Here is a 24,004-nt window from a genome sequence, read left to right as displayed (position 1 = left end):
ACAAATGATTACGTATTTAGATTCGTGTAAATGGCTTCACGATTTCCTTCGGATCGAAGGGAAGCGGGATCGCTCCGTACTGTTCTGTACAGTGGATTGTTAAACGGGAACTTCTACAAACTCTGCAGTTTAGACTTCGGAGCACCATAACTCCAGAACGGATGGCTAGCAATGACCCAGATTGCAAACATGTGTCTTCGCCAGGAGGACGAAAATAGAGGTTATGCCAACATCCGGAAATATCGTAGCGGGCGTGCTTCAGGACTTCATCGTCCATGTTTCGCCGCACGCTCACAGACCGTTAGCAAAAAGTACCAGGACGCCGGCAGGCGAGCTTTTGCTACTCTTCGTGACAACGACAAATCTACAACGCATTTCTCATCGTATGTCGAACAGCTCCGAATTTCGTTTATCTTTCCCTACTTCTTCACTCTTTTCTTCCTTCACACCTTACCGTTTCACGTGGCAAAAGTTTTTCCAAGTATTTTTTTTTTAACGAAGGACTGCAGTTTTTTACGTGAGGCTAAAAATGGTTCAAATGGCTCGGAGCACTATGGGACTTAACATCTGTGGTCATCAGTCCCCTAGAACTTAGAACTACTTAAACCTAACTAACCTAAGGACATCACGCACATCCATGCCCGAGGCAGGATTCGAACCTGCGACCGTAGCAGTCGCGCGGTTCCGGACTGAGCGCCTAGAACCGCTAGACCACCGCGGCCGGCTACGTGAAGCTAGTGAAGAAACGAAAATATTCGCAAGAATTGTGAGTACCTTATCTATGAAAGAGGGCCTTTAACTACTTGCTTCACCACATTCCCGGATACAGTTCATCCGTCTGAAATACAGACCAAACTTGAAGGAATATGGGCGATGTTGTTGAAAGGAAAGCTGAAGGGTTCGTCATAGCACTGTTTAATCAACGCACGAACATTTCAGAGCTACTCCATACATCTCAATGAATGACAATGTGCGAACGCCGTTTTGAACCAAATGAAGAAAAATCCTGAAATTCGAAACCTTTGCTTTAGGAATTAGGGTTAGAGTGTGATTGATCCCTCTTATACTATCTTGGTTGTGGAGATTTCTACCTTGGCTGTGAGTTGGGGATTACAACGATTGTGGACACGAATAAAGATTAAAGTAATAGATTCCTCTGTTGCGTAGCTCGAGGCCTCCATTGGCGCTACATGTAACGCAGCATCACACACCTGATGTCTGCCGCAACACATCGTACTGTGGCTTTCGAAACAGTGAACGATGTTTCATTCGAGGACAGGGCAGCTAGTGCTCTGAGTCTACAGCGTGAATATTTCCCTCCGTCTAGCTCACTTGTTCACTCTTACCATAGTCTCGAATACGAAATAAAGATTGAGGGAGTTGTTGTTCAATGCATAATAACAGAATGATACCCCTTGATGTTCTTCTTGATGCTTCTATTTTGTAGAGCTTCACTTTTGTAGCGCTTTTGGATTAAAGTGACGAGAAGGCACGTATTGTTTGTGATATACCCGAATGACATGGGAGAGTTAGAAATGTTCACTGTATAAACTCAGTAGAAGTATAATTTAATGTTTGCCGTTCTCTCATTTTACGCTACAACGGTTAGGTTGAGACGACATCCACCACACTGCCATACAGCGTTCGAATGGCCGTTTGTATCTTTCGCTGTAAATGCTTTTCTGTGTTACAACGAGTCAGACGTCTCCGTCAATTGATCTCATATGTAATGGAACACAGAGGGACTCTTTAGATACCAACTATTTATATGTGAAGACTCTTTGGCAGTAACTGGTTGATTAATTGGATCGAATATCAATTTAAACTGAACTCTGTGACTTAAGAATACAATTCTAGGTATGAGTGTGATCGCCGCAGTCAGTCTCTTTCCTTTATTGCTGTTTTTTTTTATTTAAAAATTGTAACTGGTTTGAGACGAGCTGTCACTCATGTTCAGATGGCTCAATCACACATTTTTGCAGAGGTGTCTCGTACAGCTTGTACTAACACTGCCCCACTGTGTGAAAACATGTTGTAAATATTATCCTCCTCGAATATTATAAGAAAAAACAGCATTAAAAGACACATACCTCACGTCGATGCAAAGCGTAACTATGAGGGGCAAAAGGCGGCAATCGAAGAATTATTGCCTCGAGTCTACTGGAAACATTTTACAATTACAGCACGAAACTTTTTCCAATTGATAAATGTACTGGAAAATGTTTTCTCTGCAGTGTGTTGAGCAAACACACGTATGGCACCATATGACTGTCAGTACAAGATTTATGTGCTCAGAAATAAATTGTATAAAATTTGTTTGTAACGAAGCTACAAGCTAGAGGAATAATTTGGTACACAAACAAGAAAGAAACAGTGTTTCCGCGTTGGTAACAAAAAATACGTTTTTGCTTTAAAATAAGTCAACCAATATGACACTCAGAACCCAGAATTATGGACGGTGTATAAAATTATTGCAGTTACTTCTATGGTTATATACGGAGGTTGCAGTGAAATAATCAATGTGCATGAGAATTCAGCTGGTACTGGAGTGTGGCAAAGACGGAGGTGTTGCGACTTGATTGACGAATTAAGGCGAACATAGGGGAGCAGCACAATTCGACAGCATCCCAAAGTTCAGAAGTTTAATACAACAAATTAACTTGATGTAAAAAGCTAAATATTAAAGATGGAGGCATCCATTGCCGGATATTGACAGTTTCAATTCCTCGTCATCGTGGAAGTGCGTGTGTTGTCATAGTTAAATGGCTCTTCTCTCAAATCACAGCAATGACAGAGATGGCGAAGTGGATGAGACCCGGACGCACATTCGAGAGTAGTCGGGTTTAAACATAGTATGACCATGTTTATTTAGATTCTCTGTCACATTCCGGTATGGTGGGAATGGCACGCTTATCGATTTGGGAAAAAACGGATATATCTTGTCCATTCGTTATCCAGTTGAGCTAGTTTACCATCTCTGATGACCTTAATGACTCTACAATGCGTTCTTTTCCTGCTTCTGTCTGCGAACAGTCTTATGTCTAACATATACATTCGCTTTCACCTGTACAACAGTAATCCACTCACTACTTCATTCCCATGAAGCTTAAAATTTGACGTTGAATGCCAACTGGTCTGCCATGTCACGCATTTATGAAACGAATCGTTGGCTGAACATCTCAAGATTTTGACGTTACGATTCAGTTTACATGTAAAAATTTCGGCCGTCATCCGTTTACAAGTAACAACTAAATGTAAATAACGAATATTCCAGGTAAATTGCTTGACACTGCAGCCGAATCATAGCGTTGTCAGTGATCATCAAGGAAACCAACATTCAGGATGACCTTGCATATACACTGGTGTCCAAAATTAAACCAACAAATGGAATTTTTGCAAGATTGCGGTGGCGACACCTACAACGTGCTGACATGATGAAAGTTTCCAACCGATTTCTCATACACAAACAGCAGTTCACCGGCGTTGCCTGGTGAAACGTTGTTGTGATGCCTCGTGTAAGGAGGAGAAATGCGTACCATCACGTTTCCGACTTTGATAAAGGTCGGATTGTAGCCTATCGCGATTGCGGTTTATCGTATCGCGACATTGCTGCTCGTGTTGGTCGAGATCCAATGATTGTTAGCAGAATGTGGAATCGGTGCGTTCAGGAGGGTAATACGGAACGCCGTGCTGGATCTCAACGACCTCGTATCACTAGCAGTCGAGATGACAGGCATCTTATCCGCATGGCTGTAACGGATCGTGCAGCCACGTCTCGATCCCTGAGTCAGCAGATGTGGACGTTTGCAAGACAACAAACATCTGCATGAACAGTTCGACGACGTTTGCAGCAGCATGGACTATCAGCTCGGAGACCATGGCTGCGGTAACCTTCACGCTGCACCACAGACAGGAGCGCCTGCGATAGTGGGCTCAACGACGAACCTGGGTGCACGAATGAAAAAAAACGTCATTTTTTCGGATGAATCCACGTTCTGTTTACAGTATCATGATGGTCGCATCCGTGTTTGGCGACATCGCGGTGAACGCACATTGTAAGCGGAAATTCGTCATCGACATACTGGCGTATCCCCCTGCGTGATGGTATGGTGTGCCATTGGCTGCACGTCTCGGTCACCTCTTGATCGCATTGACGGCACTTTGAACAACGGACGTTACATTTCAGATGTGTTACGACCCGTGGCTCTACCCTTCATTCGATCCCTGCGAAACCCTACATTTCAGCAGGATAATGCACGACCGCATGTTGCAGGTCCTGTACGGGCCTTTCTGGATACAGAAAATGTTCGACTGCTGCCCTGGCCAGCACATCCTCCAGATCTCTCACCAATTGGAAACGTCTGGTCAATGGTGGCCGAGCAACTGTCTCCTCACAATACGCCAGTCACTACTCTTGATGAACTGTGGTATCGTGTTGAAGCTGCATGGGCAGCTGTACGTGTAGACGCCATCCAAGCTCGGTTTGACTCAATTCCCAGGCGTATCAAGGCTGTTATTACAGCCAGAGGTGGTTGTTCTGGGTACTGATTTCTCAGCATCTATGCACCCAAATTGCGTGAAAATGTAATCACATGTCAGTTCTAGTATTATATATTTGTCGAATGAATACCCGTTTACCATTTGCATTTCTTCTTGGTGTAGAAATTTTAATGGCCAGTAGTGTATTGTGCAGATAGTCTGGATTGGCAGATGCCACGTGTAGGCAATCACGATATTGCTACATAAGCCGATGCCTGTGACTTACCGGGGTATTGTCAGAGTTGCCTCAGTCACCACCAGCTTTGGTATGAAGTCATACCGGAAGACTACCGACAGCAAGACACCAGTAGTAACACAGCTGTGTCTTCCAAAATATTGGAAGACTGCGGTGGTTCCTCAGATTGCCGAAGTATTCGCCGACGAGGTTATCCGGGGTGGTGCAGAACCTCGATTCACTGCTAAACTCAATGCGACGCCATTAATCTGCTGTCCACGGTTCCCGGTCATGGTCCTACTTGAAATGCAGCCGTTTGTGTTGCAGTCGTAACGGCTGCCTATACATGGTACAATTCTCTAGTCTGGCCGCTGCTGTTCCCCGACCAATGGTGCAGAACGACACAGCATCTTTCTGGCAATCCATTACCTGTTCTCAGATGGCAGATGAACATGTGAAGAGGTTACGATATTCTTGGTGCGCAATACGGCAAGCCTCCTTTGTTTATGTCAGGCGTGGTCGAGCGGACCGTTGACGACGTATATGCCAGCCCTCACGTTCCCATGCAGTCACTGACCCATCAGAATGCCCTACAGATCAGGATATTACACGATTAGACCAGCCTCGCCGTGAGATCCTTTTCAACCTCTACACGGGTCCATAACGTTGTCTCACAAGTGTATACAGCATCTCCTTGTCCTTCACGGTGATCACGTAACATCTGAAACTGGCTCCGTCCCTTATACAGGGTGTTACAAAAAGGTACGGCCAAACTTTCAGGAAACATTCCTCACACATAAATAAAGAAAAGATGTTATGTGGACATGTGTCCGGAAACGCTTAATTTCCATGTTAGAGCTCATTTTAGTTTCTTCCACCTACGCTCAATGGAGCACGTTATCATGATTTCATACGGGATACTCTACCTGTGCTGTTAGAACATGTGTCTTTACAAGTACGACACAACATGTGGTTCATGCACGATGGAGCTCCTGCACATTTTCAGCCGAAGTAATCGTACGCTTCTGAACAACAGATTCGGTGACCGATGGATTGGTAGAGGCGGACCAATTCCATGGCCTCCACGCTCTCCTGACCTCAACCCTCTTGACTTTCATTTATGGGGGCATTTGAAAGCTCTTGTCTACGCAGCCCCGATACCAAATGTAGAGACTCTTCGTGTTCGTATTGTGGACGGCTGTGATACAATACGCCATTCCCCAGGGCTGCATCAGCGTATCAGGGATTCCATGCGACGGAGGGTGGATGCATGTATCCTCGCTAACGGGGGACATTTTGAACATTTCCTGTAACAAAGTGTTTGAAGTCATGCTGGTACGTTCTGTTGCTGTGTGTTTCCAATCCATGATTAATGTGATTTGAAGAGAAGTAATGAAATGAGCTCTAACGTGGAAAGTAAGCGTTTCCGGACACATGTCCACACAACATATTTTCTTTCTTTGTGTGTGAGGAATGTTTCCTGAAAGTTTGGCCGTACCTTTTTGTAACACTCTGTATACCTGCCATGCCTGGAAACAACACGGACAGCACTAACGCACTCTGATGACTTGTTCTATCCGTCACAGTTGCTTCTGTTATATCTTCAATGCGACTACTATGCCCGTGGTGCAGCGGTTAACCGTGCGTAGTTTAAATGCAAAGTCTCGAGACCGAAACATCTCGTTGCCTAAATTTTTATAGCGCCTTTCGACTGAATGCTCAAGTCCGGAGTGTCATAGTGTCTGTAGGTTATTCTGTCCTCATAGCTTTCCTCTACGGGGTGAAACAGAATAGTCTTTATACCCTCCTTTTTGTGTTTAGGTGAACATGGACATAAGGGACACACAAGTATGACTCTCAAATAAAACTGATCCGATCTTGAATAGTAATTCGTTCTCTCGTGGAGAATGCAGTGAGTTTGTCAGATAGTTTTGCATCTACTTTTTGTATTTAGATTTTAAACGGAAGTGCTCGACCGTTAAGAACTGGTTGACATCTAGCAGTGAAAGATCTCCTTTTGAAATCGCGTAATAATCATATTGTCCCAGCAGCCAAGTCAAGATTTTAGTTTTTGCATTGGGATACAAGTTCCAATCAGATTTCATTACACGGGGTGTAACGGATATAAGTTTAGGATTTCTACTGGTGATTGAGAACGGTGTCTGAACAACATTACATCAGTATGTACGTCATTTGAGGACTAATAATTATAGTTATTAGGACCAGTCCGTTTTTTGGTCGATTAATGCATCTAAATTTCGCCAATCTCGGGGATTTTACGTTCTTTCAAATTTGACATGTTTTTATCGTTGCCTCTGCAACAATATTCTGACCTGTTTTGTGTACTATTGGGGGGGGGGGAATCAGTTCCGTCTATTATTAATTTATTTGGTATAAATCTCTCCATTGCTATCGATACTATTTCTCTGAATTGATGCCATATCAGATGAAAGCGTATTTCATCGTTAGTTTCGAAGGAATAGAGACTGTCTCTTAGGAATACGTCAAGCGAGTTATTATCTGCAGTTTTAAATAAATATATTTGCCTTGATTTTTGGTGTGTTTGGGTGTTTCGGTATTCAGTCTCACTGCAACGACCTTTTGACCACTAATCCTTATATCCATCACAGTGCTCCAGATTTGCTCGGCGTTGTTTGTTGCTAAAAGGTCGAGCATGTTTTCGCCATCTTTTGCACTTAGAGTGGGCTCCTGAACCAATTATTCAAAATAAATTTTTGAGAAAGCATTTAGTATGATTTCGGACGATGTTTTATGACTACCACCGACTTTAAACATGTAATTTCGGCAACATATCGAAGATCGATTGAAATCAGCACCGAGTATAATTGTATGAGTAGGACACCTACTTCACACGGGTCTCAAGTCTTCTTTGGGCTGTTCAGCAACGGTATCATGTCAGTCGGCAGGTCGGTAAAGGGAATCAATGATTAATTTTTTCCAGTTGTCGAGTATAACCTCTACCCATACGAACTCACGGGAACTGTCTACTTCAGTTTCGCTACAAGATAGACTAATGAATGTGTATTACTTGATCCTAGAGAAAGACAGATACTGACTTTTTTTATTTTTCAAATACATGTAAAATAAATTTAAACCACGAAAGGTTTAAACCAAGTAAGTAATACTGGACTGTTACAAGCCTACCACACAATACAGTATTTTTATGGTGTATATGAAAAAGTGGTATTTTTCTCGAGAAATTCCTAGTACGAAGAAGACGGTATTTTGATCTTATTTTCGTTGAGCGTACAAACCATCTATAAATACACGTCGACCCATGTGATCGCACACAACTCTCTACACTGTGATGCCGTATGTCATGGGATATTTCCTAATATCATGTCGGACCTCCTTTTCTCTGGCGTAGTTCATGGACTCAATAAGTCGTTGGAAGTCACCTGCAGAAATATTGAGCCATGCTGCCTCTATAGCACTCCATAACTGCGAAAGTATTGGCAGTGCAGGATGTTGTGCATGAACTGATCTCTCGATTATATCTGATAAATGTTCGATAGGATTCATGTGGGGAGATGTGGGTGGCCAAATCAGTTTCTCAAATTGTCCAGAATGTTCTTCAAATCAGTCGCGAACAATTGTGGACCAGTGACATTACACATTGTTGTTTGGGAACATGAAGTCCATGAATGGCTGGAAATGGTCTTCAATTAGCCGAACACAACTATATCCACTCAATGATCGCTTCAGTTGGACCAGAGGACCCACTCCATTCCAAGTAAACACAACCCACACCATTACGGAGCTACCACCAGATTGCACAGTGCCTTGTTGACAACTCGGATCCATGGAGACTACACACAAATGCCACTGCTCTCGGTTGTTAAGTGAAGGCCGTCAGCCAATGCGTTGTCTGTGGTGAAAGGTGACGCTGTAGATTTCTGAATATTGAATTTCCTTATGATTTTCGAAATAGAAAGTCCCATGCGTCTAACTCCAACTACCCTTTCGCGTTCAAACCCTCTCAATTCCCGTCGTGCGGCCCAAATCACGTAGTCAACCTTTCCACATCAGTCACCTGAGTAGAAATTACAGCTTCGCCAATGTACTGCCCGTTTATACCTTGTGTAAGTGATACTACCGCCATCTGTATATGTGCTTACGGCTATTCCACGACTTTTGTCACTTCGTTGTACACTACTGCGCATTATAATTGCTACACCACGAAGGTAACGTGCTACAGACGCGAAATTTACCGACAGAAAGAAGATGCTGTGATATGCAAATGATTAGCTTTTCAGAGCATTCACACAAGGTTGGCGCCGGTGGCGACACCTACAACGTGCTGACATGAGGAAAGTTTCCAACCGATTTCTCATACACAAACAGCAGTTGACTGGCGTTGCCTGGTGAAACGTTGTTGTGATGCCTCGTGTAAGGAGCAGAAATGCGTACCATCACGTTTCCGACTTTGATAAAGGTCGGATTGTAGCCTATCGCGATTGCGGTTTATCGTATCGCGACATTGCTGCTCGCGTTCGTCGACATCCAAAGCGTTCAGGAGGGTAATACGGAACGCCGTGCTGGATCCCAACGGCCTGGTATCACTAACAGTCGAGATGACAGGCACCTTATCCGCATGGCTGCAACGGATCGTGCAGCCACGTCTCGATCCCTGAGTCAACAGATGGGGATGTTTACAAGACAACAACCATCTGCACGAACAGTTCGACGACGTTTGCAGCAGCATGGATTATCAGCCCGGAGACCATGGCTCCGGTCACCTTTGACGCTGCATCACATACAGGAGCGCCTGCGATGGTGTACTCAAGACGAACCTGGGTGCACGAATGGCAAAACGTCATTTTTTCGGATGAATCCAGGTTCTGTTTACAGCATCATGGTGTCGCATCCGTGTTTGGCGACATCGCGGTGAACGCACATTGGAAAGCGTGTATTCGTCATCGCCATACTGGCATAACACCCGGCGTGATGGTATGGGGTGCCGTTGATTACACGTCTCGGTCACCTCTTGTTCGCATTGACGACACTCTGACCAGTGGACGTTACATTTCAGATGTGTTACGACCCGTGGCTCTTCCCTTCATTCGATCCCTGCGAAACCCTACATTTCAGCAGGATAATGCACGTCCGCATGTTGCAGGTCCTGTACGGGTCTTTCTGGATACAGAAAATGTTCGACTGCTGCCCTGGGCAGCACATTCTCCAGATATCTCACTAATTGAAAACTTCTAGTCAGTGGTGGTGGAGCAACTGGCTCGTCACAATACGCCAGTCACTACTCTTGATGAACTGTGGTATCGTGTTGAAGCTGCATGGGCAGCTGTACCTGTACACGCCATCCAAGCTCTGTTTGGGTCAATGCCCAAGCGTATCAAGGCCGTTATTACGGCCAGAGGTGGTTGTTCTGGGTACTGATTTCTCAGGATCTATGCACTCAAATTGCGTGAAAATGTAATCACATGTCAGTTCTAGTATAATATATTTTTCCAATGAATACCCATTTATCATCTGCATTTCTTCTTTGTGCAGAAATTTTAATGGCTAGTAGTTTATATTATCCATGCCATTGTCTGTAGTATTTTTCTCCAAGTTGCGAAAGCTTCGCACTAGATGCTAGCACTACACAGATATGGGATACACAAGGCCGTGTGCTCTAAAGTAATGCCTCTTAAAGCTATCAAACCTTATAAGCATTCTACATATTTATTCCGCATGTCTACAGCTATATTTCTCAACGTAGTCAACCTGGTGATGAATACTATTCTCCCAAGGAGTGACCAGTTGGTTGATACCGTCACTGTAGAATGTCTGACTGTTCATGGTGCCACAGCCTCACCCCTGCTTGCACCACTTCGTCGTTATCAAAGTGAAGACCTCGCAGGTGTCTTTTAAGATTTGGAAAGAGATGAAATTGGAATGGGGCCAAGTCGGGACTGTATGGAGGATGATTGATGACAGTGAACCAGAGGTGTCAGATTGTTGCAAATGTCGCAGCGCACGTGTGTGGTCTTGCATTGTCATGATGAAGACGCTGCTCCATGTGTGGACAAAGTCTTCGAATACGCAAGCTTCGAATATGCACTGTCATAGTTACGTTACACACCGCCAAGTTACACACTACAATTCGGAGCCCTCTAAAGGTAGATACCTTCAAATACACTGCCGGGAAGAATCACTCCTGTTGTGTTCCCCAACAGTTTACTGAACGTAACTTCTTCTACAATACCATAGCTGGCTGTACAATAGATGCAGACGTCTGTCGATCTAGCCGGAGATGTTGTTCCTCTCAGTCGGTTGGTACTTCGATTGGCGGCGGTCGGCTGGTACTTCGGTGATATCTTCTCGGAGACTCTGCTATAGCGGTTGCCATTAGGAGTGGACGAGGACTAGTCTGCCTTTTTTTTTCTTTATTGTGATTTCATTCCCCTGCCCCATATGGGCAGGGGAGGGCTGTCAGCGCCACAATCCGCCGCTCTTCAGCCGAGTGACATGGCAACTAAAATAAGAATAAAATGTTACATACATAAAGCGATAAAAAGGGGAACAGAAAACAGAGTCAAGGGAGTAAATGGAGGTAAAAATAGACTGACATGGAAACGTTCATGGGGGACAGTTAAAAAAAGAAGTCACCAGAAAGTTAAAAAACACAGTTGGCGAGTCTTAAAACACAGAGAAGACACTGAGTGGACATGCACAGGTTAAAAGTCGGCCACAGTATTAAAAACACTCCAGAACAACACACTTAAAACCCACTTGTAGCACACACGACGAAGAATAAAACTGCCAGGTGGGACCTGCCGAGGGAAAGGTCAGAGAGGATGGAAAAGGAGGGGAGAGCAAGAGGCAGCAGGGGAAGCGGCGGGATGAAGAGAGTAGGGGCGTCAGTGGGTACACGAAGAGGCAGGAGACACGTGGGGCAGGAGATGAAGAGGGAAGACAGGGTAGGAGGGAGTGCAGAGACACTGAAAGGGGTCACAAGAGAGGGAGGGGGAGTAGGAGGGGAAGCCGCTCAGGAGGATGGAGGGGGATGAGAGGGAGCCCTGAGGAGGAGGCAGAAAGATGGTGTTAGAGTTGGTAGGAAGGGTAGATGTCAGGGCGAAGTTCATCATTTGGGAGGGGTAGACGGTGGAAGTTGCGTTGGGAAAGGAGATGGAGGGTGTGGAGATGGAGAGAGGGTGGGACACAACGGTAAAGGCGCGGCAACTGGTTGGGGGTAATCTGCCTTCGACCGGCCGGGCCTACATAGTGAGTTGGAGCCAATAGAAACCCGGCGTAGGAATCCGTGGCCGGATATGTCGCGGCGACCTCTGCAAGGAAAGGTTCCTATTAATCGACTGGAATCTTCGGCGTGTTTACCTGATGTCTTCGCCTGTTTGGCTGTTGGTTTGTTTCCCTCATAGCGTGGCTGTTATGGGGTGCTGTCTGCCATTTAGGGTAACCCCATGACAGACAGTACAACTCCACTTGGAAAGACTACCTCGATTCTGATCCGATGATGACATAGGCTACCTGGGGGATAGTAGATGCGCTGAGAATGGTTTCAACATCGTCGCCAACAGATAGCGTAGTGGCATAGCTATCAGAGCGTCATCTGCATCTACCCTTTAATACGGAATGCTCACAGCGAGAAGGCTCAGTGTTGTGCAAGTGTGTGGAGCAAGTGGGCAACCATGGCACGGACTCGTGCTTCCTACAGCCACTGATTGAGTTATGAAGGAGCCGAATAGTGGCCTTCCGTCTGCCGGGGAATTTCCACACAAGTTGGACGGGCTGCGTCAGTTGCGCGATGTGACGATGCTGGTATCAGTGGTCACGTGAACATTCTCAGACCCATAGAGAAATTTCTGGTGTCTCCGCAGCACAGACTGTCGGCAGGATCGTCGTGTTGTAACGGCAGCAGTGTTAATCGTACAGCTACCACAGCACAGGCAAGAGGGCTTGTGAGTCCAGATGTGTCAACATGAGCTGTTTCCAACAGGCTATTAACAGTGGGACCATGGGTACGCAAACCTCTAGCCCGTCTTCCACTGACGCCGCAGTAGTAATTATTCAAGGATAGTTGAGCAAAGGAAAGAGGTTGCTGATATCAACATGAAATAAAAGGATGTTTCAAACGTATTCTTTTTCCGACTACTTAATCAGACAACAAAACAGCCTCTGTGAGACATTTTAAGAAGCTAGCTCGGCATGATAATGGAATGAAATATGAAAGGGGGTCATCAGACCCATTTCAAGGTCATTACAATTACGACTTTTTTTCCAGAATATTAGAGAGCAAACACCGTAACTCCCCAACTGCTTCAGATTCACAATGTCCTCCCTTCAGTTGATGACAATCCCTATGTTATCGTGATCATCATAACTTACCTACAGTAATTATTTGCATCTTACTCCCTCCATCAAAGAACAGCAAACCGGTGCTGATGAACATGTTGTCAAAAATACTCTCTCTTGATTTTTTGAACCGCTTAATGCCTCTTATGCATTTTTTAAAACTTAGGCGTTTCTTCATGGCTAACACACATCGTACATTTCTTCTAGTTGCCATGTACACAGGATAATCTTCCAATTCCTGTTATACAGGGTGAAAAGTATTTAAACCGACAAACTCTGGGAGGTTGTCACCAGAAAGGTGACAAATATTTTTCCCTAATGTCATTTTTTTCCTATGAGGATTATTTAAACCGGTGGAGGCAGTATTACGCTCTTCAGTTGTTAGAGGCCGTATTACGATCTTCAGTTGTAGGCAACTGCTGCCCACCAGTGTAGTAGTGCATTGTCTCTGTTTACTAATGGAGCAATACACCGGGAGTGAGTATACTGATATGGTTGGTGGGTACTACGTAGCGCACCACAACGGACGAGCTGCACAGCGGGTTTATCAACAACAATATCCTAATCGCCGTATCCAGCATCATACGACCTTTCCTGCTGTGTACCAACGTCTGCGCGAGACCGGGTCATTTAGCAGGTTACCTGGACAGGGACGCCGTCGCACGGTAAGAACGCTGCAACTTGAGGAAGCTGTCTTGTAGCATGTGAAACGGGATCCTTCAATCAGCATTCGTGCAATTGCACGTAACATGGGGACGAATCAGACGAATGTAAGAACATTCATTCGAGAGCAATTGTTACTTCCATTTCACTTACAGCGTGTCCACAACCTGAAACCAGTTGATTATCCACCCAGAGCACAGTTTTCGCAGTGATACCTGGAACAGCGTGAAATGCATCCTACATTTCCACCCTCTTTGTTGTTTACCGATGAAGAAACGTTCGGGCATGCTGGAGTCTTCAACATGCACAATTCGCATGTTTGGAGTGAAGATAACCCACATGCCACAGTTACTAGCGCTCATCAAGTGCGGTTCTTCGTTAATGTGTGGGTCGGTGTTATTGGGGACTGCTTAATTGGGCCGTATCTGCTACCTAGGCCATTAAATGGCAGGCAGTATTACAATTTTCTCGCCAGACCATTGCCAGAATTGCTGAAAGACGTCCCACTCCCTACAAGACAATACGTGTGGTTCCAACATGACGGGGCGATGGCACATTTCAGTCGTCATGTGCGTCGATGGAGGTCAGTGGAGGCATTTTTGAAAATCTATTGTAATTGAAATTGGGTTGTGTTAATGTGTTGTCTCTTGGTCATAAAAAATGGAAAATTGTTTGTTGGTTTAATTAATTTGCCGCCAGAGAAATCTTCCTCTACCGGTTTAAATACTCCTCATAGGAAAAAATGACATTAGGGATAAATATTTGTTTTGATGTCCCCTGCAACCTCCGAGAGTTTGTCGGTTTAAAATACTTTTCACCCAGTACGTAATAGACACTAATAAAGGCTGACTGATCATCTCCACATATTGTCCCGTTAAGAACATACCCCTGTGCACTTCGCGTACATCGGCCTCGACAGCTAGTACAGTTGCGGCTGTTTATTGCTAGGTGCCATTCTGATCAAAGTTGACCCGTTTCCGAGTGAAAGGAGACTCTCCCTTGAAGCGCTCCTCTTCAGGATGTATATTTCCGTCGCTCGGAATCCCCTATTGCGTCATCGCGCGTTTTATTGTGCAGAGCACGATCAAAAATAGCGCCACTTCCTCACCGACTAGCGAGCCCCGTGTCAGTCCAGATAAAACATGGCGAGCTGTTCCTACCGAGAAAAGGCGCCTACAGAGCTGTGGTTGTCGTAATCCATATTCTGTTCTCATTTGTATCATTCCATGTTGTGGGGTTTTCATTGCGTCTGTGGCAAAAGTTTTGCTCCATTATGGCGATGTTCTAACAGGTATATGACCCGTTATGTAGCTGGGTGTAACGACCCTCGGATCGGAACCCTACACAATAAATAAATGAACTTAAAAAATTGGGTTAATGTCTGTTGCGTGTGAAATTCAAACAGAAGTACAACTAATCTGCAGTTGGTTCGGTAGTTAAGGTCTCACAAACTGAAAGTGTCACAGAAGCGTTTCGCGAAATCTACCCACGATAGGAGATTTATTTCTGTCTAATAACTCTTTCGTACCGATATGATTCCTTATGTAACCCCTTTTTGAGCCCATTCTCTCACTTTTGGTAAGCTTACCGATCCTCACGACAGTTTTCGTTTCGGGATATGAGAAAAATGTTTACACGAAACGGTAATCGACTGCAAGGTTACTGGACATGCATCACAATCGCAGACGGACACTGTACAAGCATTCGCAGTAAGTTATCTGTGGAAATCGTGCAGATCTAAAGCCAGCGTAGTTGGAAGCGGATTTGAATCCCACTCCTTCTGAATACCATTTTAAAGTGTTAATCACTGCGCAGGCTCATTAAGTAGAAACCATTGACAAGTGGAAGACTATGTCTTGTTGCCTTCCAAACTCTCCACTGGGACTAACAAAAATCAGAAGCATATGACTACGGAGGGAACTAGTAATAAAGAAATATTCAGCCTCTGCCAGTGTAAATTAATTTATTCGGCACACTGCATGTTTCAGAAGGCTTGTCAGGTGTGGTAACGTGAATGATTGCCATAAATGCACAACAATGTTACATCGCTGGACCATTTTGGAACCTCTCAACCAAACGCAAAAAGAAACCACACAACACGTATACGGACAGGCCAGATTTTACTCACTCCACGTGGGCATCAAAAACATTATAGTACGTAAAATAGGTTCATTCTATTGGCTTATCATAGCGATAAGAGAAAACTGGAGAACTTAAGCTGCACAAAACATGTTAGTGGATTAAATACACTACTGGCCATTAAAAATGCTACACCAAGAAGAAATGCAGATGATAAACGGGTATTAATTGGAAAAATATATTATGCTAGAACTGACGTGTGATTACATTTTCACGCAATTTGGGTGCATAGATCCTGGGAAATCAGTACCCACAACAACCACCTCTGGCCGTAATAACGGCCTTGATACGCCTGGGCATTGAGTCAAACATAGCTTGGATGGCGTCTACAGGTACAGCTGCCCATGCAGCTTCAACACGATACCACAGTTAATCAAGAGTAGTGACTGGCTTATTGTGACGGGCAGTTGCTCGGCCACCATTGACCAGACGTTTTCAATTGGTGAGAGATGTGGAGAATGTGCTGGCCAGGGCAGCAGTCGAATATTTTTTGCATCCAGAAGGCCCGTACAGGACCTGTAACATGCGGTCGAACATTATCCTGCTGAAATGTAGCGTTTCGCAGGGATCGAATAAAGGGTAGAGCCACGGGCCGTAACACATCTCAAATGTAACGTCCACTGTTCAAAGTGCCGCCAGTGCGAACAAGAGGCGACCGAGACGTGTAACCAATGGCACCCCATACCATCACGCCGGGTGATACGCCAGTATGGCGATGACGAATACACTCTTCCAATGTGCGTTCACCGCGATGTCGCCAAACACGGATGCGACCATCGTGATGCTGTAAACAAAACCTGGATTCATCCGAAAAAATGACGTTTTGCCATTCGTGCATCCAGGTTCGTCGTTGAGTACACCATTGCAGGCGCTCCTGCCTGTGATGCAGCGTCAAGGGTAACCGCAGCCATGGTCTCAGAGCTGATAGTCCACGCTGCTGCAAACGTCGTCGAACATTTCGTGCAGATGGTTGTTGTCTTGCAAACATCCCCACCTGTTGACTCACGGATCGAGACGTGGCTGCACGATCCGTTACAGCCATGCGGATAAGATGCTTGTCATCTCGACTGGTAGTGATACGAGGCCGTTGGGATCCAGCACGGCGTTCCGTAATACCCTCCTGAACCCACCGATTCCATATTCTGCTAACAATCATTGGATCTCGACCAACCCGAGCAGCAATGTCGCGATACGATAAACCGCAATCGCGATAGGCTACAATCCTACCTTTATCAAAGTCGGAAACGTGATGGTACGCATTTCTCCTCCTTACACGAGGCATCACAACAACGTTTCACCAGGCAACACTGGTCAACTGCTGTTTGTGTATGAGAAATCGGTTGGAAACTTTCCTCATGTCAGCAAGTTGTAGGTGTCGCCACCGGCGCCAACCTTGTGTGAATGCTCTGAAAAGCTAAGCATTTGCATATCACAGCTTCTTCTTCCTGTCGGTTAAATTTCGAGTCTGTAGCACGTCATCTTCGTGGTGTAGCAATTTTAATGTCCAGTAGTGTATGGTAATGCACATGACCTGTTATAGCGTTAGCTGTGCATCAAACGTGGCTTTTTTAAGTGACAGAGTATGAGATACATGAATTAAAAAGAAGCACCGCTGAAGGTAGCACATAAAACACTAGAATCTCTCTGCTTAAATGAAAAATAAAAATACTGTGCCTTTCATAAGGCAGAAATTATCTCCAATTTCCTTTACAAGCATGGAACGTTCTTGAGCTGCAATAGCCAAAAGATGATTTCCTTTATCATTCTTGATCTATTCCCGTGACTGTCCTCGATTAATGTCGTGTGTTTTCAATGACCGTCGTGAGAATTATCTAAAGGAGATAGTTTTTAAAACAATTAGTTGTATGGTAATTAACTAATTTGATTGTTTTAAAATGAAATTACCCGATAAAACCCCATTCCGGAGAGTTGCACATAAATTTTATCACACGGCTTTCACGATGTGCGTACGGCATTTCGCTGCTTACTCTTACCAGCAGCTAGATGTGCAACTCGGCCTTACCGCCTGTCGCAATTGGTTTGCAGTAGAAGTGGCAACATCTCGTGCCACTTGTACACAGCAACAACGTCATAGCAACTTAATTGCAGTTGAAGTATCAATGGCGGAAAAATTTCGCCAGTTGAAATGAAAGAAAAGAAAAAAAGATAACCCGAGTTAGCCACTGTCAGCACCTGTCACTATGTTTAAATAACACATGGGCTCAAATCTCAACTACTACAGAAAATTCAGGACTCTACTTCTTTCCCTGCAGCTTTTTTTTATCAGTTAGTAGTTGCATTACGGAGGATATGAAAGATTCATTTTCGTTTACCACACACAGTAGCTAGATTCGACCGCGTACACCAGCGGCCAGTAAAATGATGTAAGTATGGGAATGGTGAAGAGACTGTTACGGGAACACAAAATGAGAAACCCGAATCGAAGGTTTATGTTCTTCAACAAACAAAAAGATTCAAATTGTAACAGAAGGAAAGTCGCAGTTTCACCCCACAGTGATAGGGATAAACAGCCGTCCCAATATGGCCATTAGGGATGCAATACAAGTTCGTATCAGGAAGAAAATCCGTGCTGTTCCTTTCAAAGTAACCTTTCCGTCATTTGCCTTAAATAATTTAGAAAAACCATTGAAAACCTTAATATGGACGACCGGTCGAAAATTTGAACACCAACCTCCAGAATGTAAGTCCGGCGCAGAGCACCAGCTCAGACTTAATTTAGATTTTAAGTGGTTACAAAATACCGGTTTCCCATGATTTCAGAGTGCTCTCCGATTACACGACTGTTGCTTTCAGTTATAAATGAACACTAATATCCAGTTAGCACTTTTGCGAGAAACTATTGTCACGTTTGCTAGAGGAGTGCTGCAATGTTCTGGAAGAGGTTTTTTTCTGAATTTAGGGAGCCCCATGGGCTGCATTTCTATTTTTTATCTTTTTAAAAAATACTGTAAAAACACTAACTGAACTATGAATCTCTGTGAATTACTGACTAACTGACAGCGTCCTTTCCCTCACTTTTACTTTTCTTTTTTTCTTTTTTTTCCGTTATTGGATTTCGATCCCCCCTAGGGGGCGGGCTGGCAGCAGCTTAGTACGCCGCTCTTCAGCCTACAGAATTTTTAAAACATAAGAATATAAGAAACAATAAAAGCAGGCGATAAAACGGTGACTTAAAATGTAAAACAGCGGAAAATTGTGGAAAGTTAAAACATAAAACAAAAGGTGGACAATGATAATAAAATACACAGGAAGCAGACAGGGAAAATAGTAGACAGACAATTAAAAAACAACGCGACAGTCTGGATTCTGTTCGCAAGAGATATAAAAGAATCACATCCTGCGACAGTATGATTTCCGTTCGCAACACTTCGGAAGAGACGCACAAAACTTATCAATCACTGGAAAACACTGCACTGGAAAGTCGGCACGAAGATGACACACCACAGGCAAGAGCAGATGGGGGGGGGGGGGGGGGGGAGACTGGACAGATGAGAGGGAAAAAAAGGGAGGAGGAGAGGAAAAACGAAAGGCGGGGGAGAACCGACGAAGGGAGACGACTCAGAAGGGGGGGGGGTCCTTTCCCTCAATCTGTTGCGGTAAATATAGTGGGCAAGGACACACTTCCTCCACTTGTGATGTTGGTTCGTGATTGCTCTATACTTTAGGAGTGCTCCACGTCTGTGTAACTGAGTAAAAATCAAGTAAAGGTGTGTTCATTTCTTAGTGCTGTGCAACCGAAATTTGGTATGGCAGTCAGCAGAAAAAGAATAGCTATTAACCGGTGAAAGAACACGCGTAGAGCGCCAGCTACGAAATTTACCACAGAAGCTTCCTTGCAAATAACAAAGGTGAAACGCTTATGGCACGAAAAGATCTTTTTATTCAGTTGTAATCAGACGGACCCAGAGTAATAATTATTAACTTAACTATATAGGCAATATTTTATCATTTAACGAACTGTCCGTAAATATGTGGTGCACAATAATCCTGGTAAAACCTTCTCGCATAAATGTAGGTAGTATGAGGGGCGATCAAAATGTTTCCGTTTGAGGGAGTTGCTGCAGTGTATATGCAACGTAGCGCGACTCCGATGCGGCTATTTCAGCACTAACATTTAAGAAAGGGATAAGTGTGGCACTTGTGTCTTTCCGACGTGCGTGTGGTAAATGTGAAAACGATTACTATAGCGACGTTATTACCAAATGTGTCCAAACAGAACCAACGTGCTGTTCTTCTTTTCTTAGCTGCCGAAAGACAAACACTGGTAGACGTCCATCGGAGAATGAAGAATGTGTGTGGGGCAGCATATCTGTCGACAACCACCGTTGCACAATGATGCTCCAAGTTCATGATAACGCACGTCCCCATATCGCAAAGGACTTAACATAGAAGTTATGCCAACACTCGAGCACCCGCCTTAAAATCCTGATCTCTCCCCTTCGATCCCTTAATGTTGTAATGTTTATCGGCAGATAGGTAAGCTTCGTGGAAATATGAAGCGTATTATATGCTTCTTGAATGAAATTTCCACTCTGCATCGGTGTGTGCGCTGATAAGAAATATCAATGCCTGTAAGCAGCTAAAGCTCTGCATTTCACTGTAATTTCATTCTTCGAGAGCTGCAAGATCACCGATGGTATCTATTCTTTCGGACATGGTATCTGTTCTTTCGGACATGCATTTCAGTTTATCAGTACAATTGGCTCGGCCAAGCACATGCGAGACTTTAAGACGACTTACATGTTGCCTCAGTCAAACTGGCCAACTGAATGGCCGGCTAGTGTATAGCAACCTAACTTCCATAACTAGAATTAGAAACACCCATTTCAGTGTACAGACGGCCATTATAAACATACCATAGAGAAGTTATTTTCCGTAGTGCTTGTTGCCATTATTTCGCTAAATATCTTCGTCTCCTCTATTTTCCCATCCTAGCCTACAAAAGAATGCCCGAGTTTAAGTAATTACAGACTAGATAGTGAACGATGCATCGTTCGCCGACGAATAATTGCTTAAAAGGACCTGGAGAGGAATGAGAAGCTACGATCCTACTTACTAAATTACCTCCGTGACCTTCGACTGGAAGGCACGCACAACCTTTAGTGAAATGTCACGGCTGGGAACTCACAGGGTATACGTCCTGCTCGGCGTAGCGTCATCGCTTCTATCTTATTTAGTACAGGTGCCAACTGAACATGCGACCTAAACACGGGAACAATGTTGTAAGTTTCAGGATAGCGTACTGCAGAATCTACTGCGTACGTGAAATAAAATCGCTATTATTCATACATTCTGCCTATTGGCTCTGAGCACTATGAGACTTAACTTCTGAGGTCATCAGTCCCCTAGAACTTAGAACTACTTAAACCTAACTAACCTAAGGACATCACACACATCCATGCCCGAGGCAGGATTCGAACCTGCGATCGTAGCGGTCGCGCGGTTCCACACTGTAGCGCCTAGAACCGCTCGGCCACACTGGCCGGCTCTGTCCATTGGGCAGGACGTAAAGAAAAATATTTTTTGTGAAGTGATGTTTCTGAAAAACATCTGACACTACTCAGAATGAAATTTTTACTCTGCAGCGGAGTGTGTACTGATATGAAACTGCCAGGGAGATTTAAACTGTTTGCCGGAGCGAGACTCGAACTCGGGACCTTTACCTTTCGCAGGAGAACTTCATTGAGGCTGGGAAGGTAGGAGACGAGATACTGGCGGAAGAAAACTCTGAGGAGGGTCGCTGAGTCTTGCTTGGTTCAAATGGCTCTGAGCACTATGGGACTTAACTTCTGAGGTCATCAGTCCCCTAGAACGTAGAACTACTTAAACCTAACTAACCTAAGGACATCACACACATCCATGCCCGAGGCAGGATTCGAACCTGCGACCGTAGCGGCCACGCGGTTCCAGACTGTAGCGCCTGTAACCGCTTGGCCACACCGGCCAAGTCGTGCTTGGGTAGCTCATTCGCAAGAGCATTTGCCGGCGAAAGCCGAAGGTCGCGGGATGGACATCGACTGACGGGTGGATCTTCTGCACAGGTGTGGCAGCTGATTCAGAAAATGCTTGCCTTTCTTTTACGTACGGCTCGCGATTCCATTTCACCGAAGAGACTTCTGTTCCCAGATGAGACTTATTTCCCACGTACGAAGACCAACGCGGTGAACTGGATAAAAGACCTCTCGATATCTTATTTGTTCCATGAAGGCGATAAGAGTGTTCTTGATTTTTGGACATTCCTGCAAGATCACTTTACTTTTCTCAAGCATTATCTTCGGTACCGTCAATACTATGCCAACTTTCTGGGTAGTGCCTTCTTCGATCCCCCCTGCAGCTGAGGTGTCCCGGGTATGAGAAGATGATTTCAGTGTGATTATGTAATACCAAGACTCGGTCAGGTGAGGGATTGTTTGTTCTTCTGCACCACAGTCGCATCGTGGGTCATCAGTGAGTTTCCATTTGTGGAGAATGACCTTATACTTGCCGTGGTTAGCCCTCACACGATTAAGTCTGCACCAAGTTCTTCTGGACATTTGCATTCGTTCCACCTGTATCGAAGGATTAAAATCAGTGATGAGAGGATGGTTTGAAGGAGAATGGAGGGATATCATGAATGCTACTTCACGTGCTGTTCAGTGGGTGACCTGCTTGGATGTAGACTTGTAATAGCTGTAGTGGCTGTCTCCCTAATATTTCGCATATTGTTGTTTGCAATCAATCATTTAATAATTATCGTTTATTATAATAATTAATAGTATGTGTGCAGTTTTACTCTGTAGATGCCATACGATAATAAATGAATAAATAACCAAGACTCCGTCCGATGTAACAGCAAAATGGAATATTCTTCGCGAAGACGTGCCCGGAACATGCCTGACTGCCTTGGGATTCTGACTGCGTCTACCCACAAGTTGGCGTGGCGCGTTTGCCATTTCGTTTGTTCTGCCAGGAGGGTTTTTAATTCCATTTAAGTTTTGTTTGTTATTGATGCTAATTGCACATCACTATTTTTCGCCTGCATGACGTCCTATGTGATCTAAACAAATAAAGAAAACAAAAAGGGAGTATGATTCATGTTCTGATAGAAGTGATATTGAAAAAGTACACTTACAAAAAAAAGTCGCTAGAGAACTTGTCCGTGAGAGCCAAAGGTCCCGAGTTAGAGTCTCGTTCCAGCACACAGTTTTAACCTAGCAGGAATTTTTTTATCTCACACTATCAGTGAAAGCTAAACCAGAACGTTTTACTGTAGTCAGTCTCTTATTCTTCTCAGGAAAGTCTATACAGAATTAAGTTTATTCGTTCCCAGTTCGTTCCGCGTCGAGGTGCAACCCGGTATTCGTCTCCCCTTCCGTAATTACCGCTGCCGCGTAATTCTATCATTCGTACGAATTATTTATGAAGATTTTATCTGTGTCCGCATTGCCTGCGCAACATTTCACAGGGGTGTGCAAATTAGTCGCAACACACATAAACGTAGATTCTGTGTCCACTTCTCCACTCACAAGCTGTGTTATTCGACAAAATCAACATTCACGTAACCTAATTTCAATTTTCATGAAGCTTTTACTTCGTGCAATTAAGTGGAACGGGCTAATATCCACTTACCATGTGACGTTTCGAAATAAATCATATTTGTAATACAATGGGGAAAGCCTCGCCAGGAGACTTGCTAGCAGACAGAACTCACATGCAGTTCGCAATTGGGAGGATTCGTCAGAAGCAAGTTCCACTACCGGCTGTTAAAATTGCTACACCAAGAAGATGATCCCAACGGCCACGTATCACTAGCAGTCGAGATGACAGGCATCTTATCCGCATGGTTGTAACGAATCGTGCAGCCACGTCTCGATCCCTAAGTCAACAGATGAGGACGTTTGCAAGACAACAACCATCTACACGAACAGTTCGACGACGTTTGCAGCAGCATGGACTATCAGCTCGGAGACCATGGCTGCCGTTACCCTTGAAGCTGCATCACAGACATGAGCGCCTGCAATAGTGTACTCAACGACGAACCTGGGGGCACGAATGGCAAAACGTCATTTTTTCGGATGAATCCAGGTTCTGTTTACAGCATCATGATGGTCGCATCCGTGTTTGGCAACATCGCGGTGAACGCACATTGGAAGC

At 44.5% G+C, this 24,004-nt stretch overlaps 1 protein-coding gene across 5 annotated transcripts in view; it reads left to right on the top strand.

Annotated features, from left to right (window-relative positions):
• The window catches only part of LOC126183202 (ankyrin-3-like), an 892,753-nt gene that overhangs the window by 42,986 nt on the left and 825,763 nt on the right, over positions 1–24,004 (top strand). The window lies entirely within an intron of this gene.

The sequence above is a fragment of the Schistocerca cancellata genome, chromosome 4 (genome assembly GCF_023864275.1).
Source record: "Schistocerca cancellata isolate TAMUIC-IGC-003103 chromosome 4, iqSchCanc2.1, whole genome shotgun sequence".
NCBI lineage: Eukaryota > Metazoa > Arthropoda > Insecta > Orthoptera > Acrididae > Schistocerca > Schistocerca cancellata.
The sequence above is the reverse complement of the archived record's forward strand: the minus strand, read 5'-3'. Positions and strand labels throughout refer to the sequence as shown.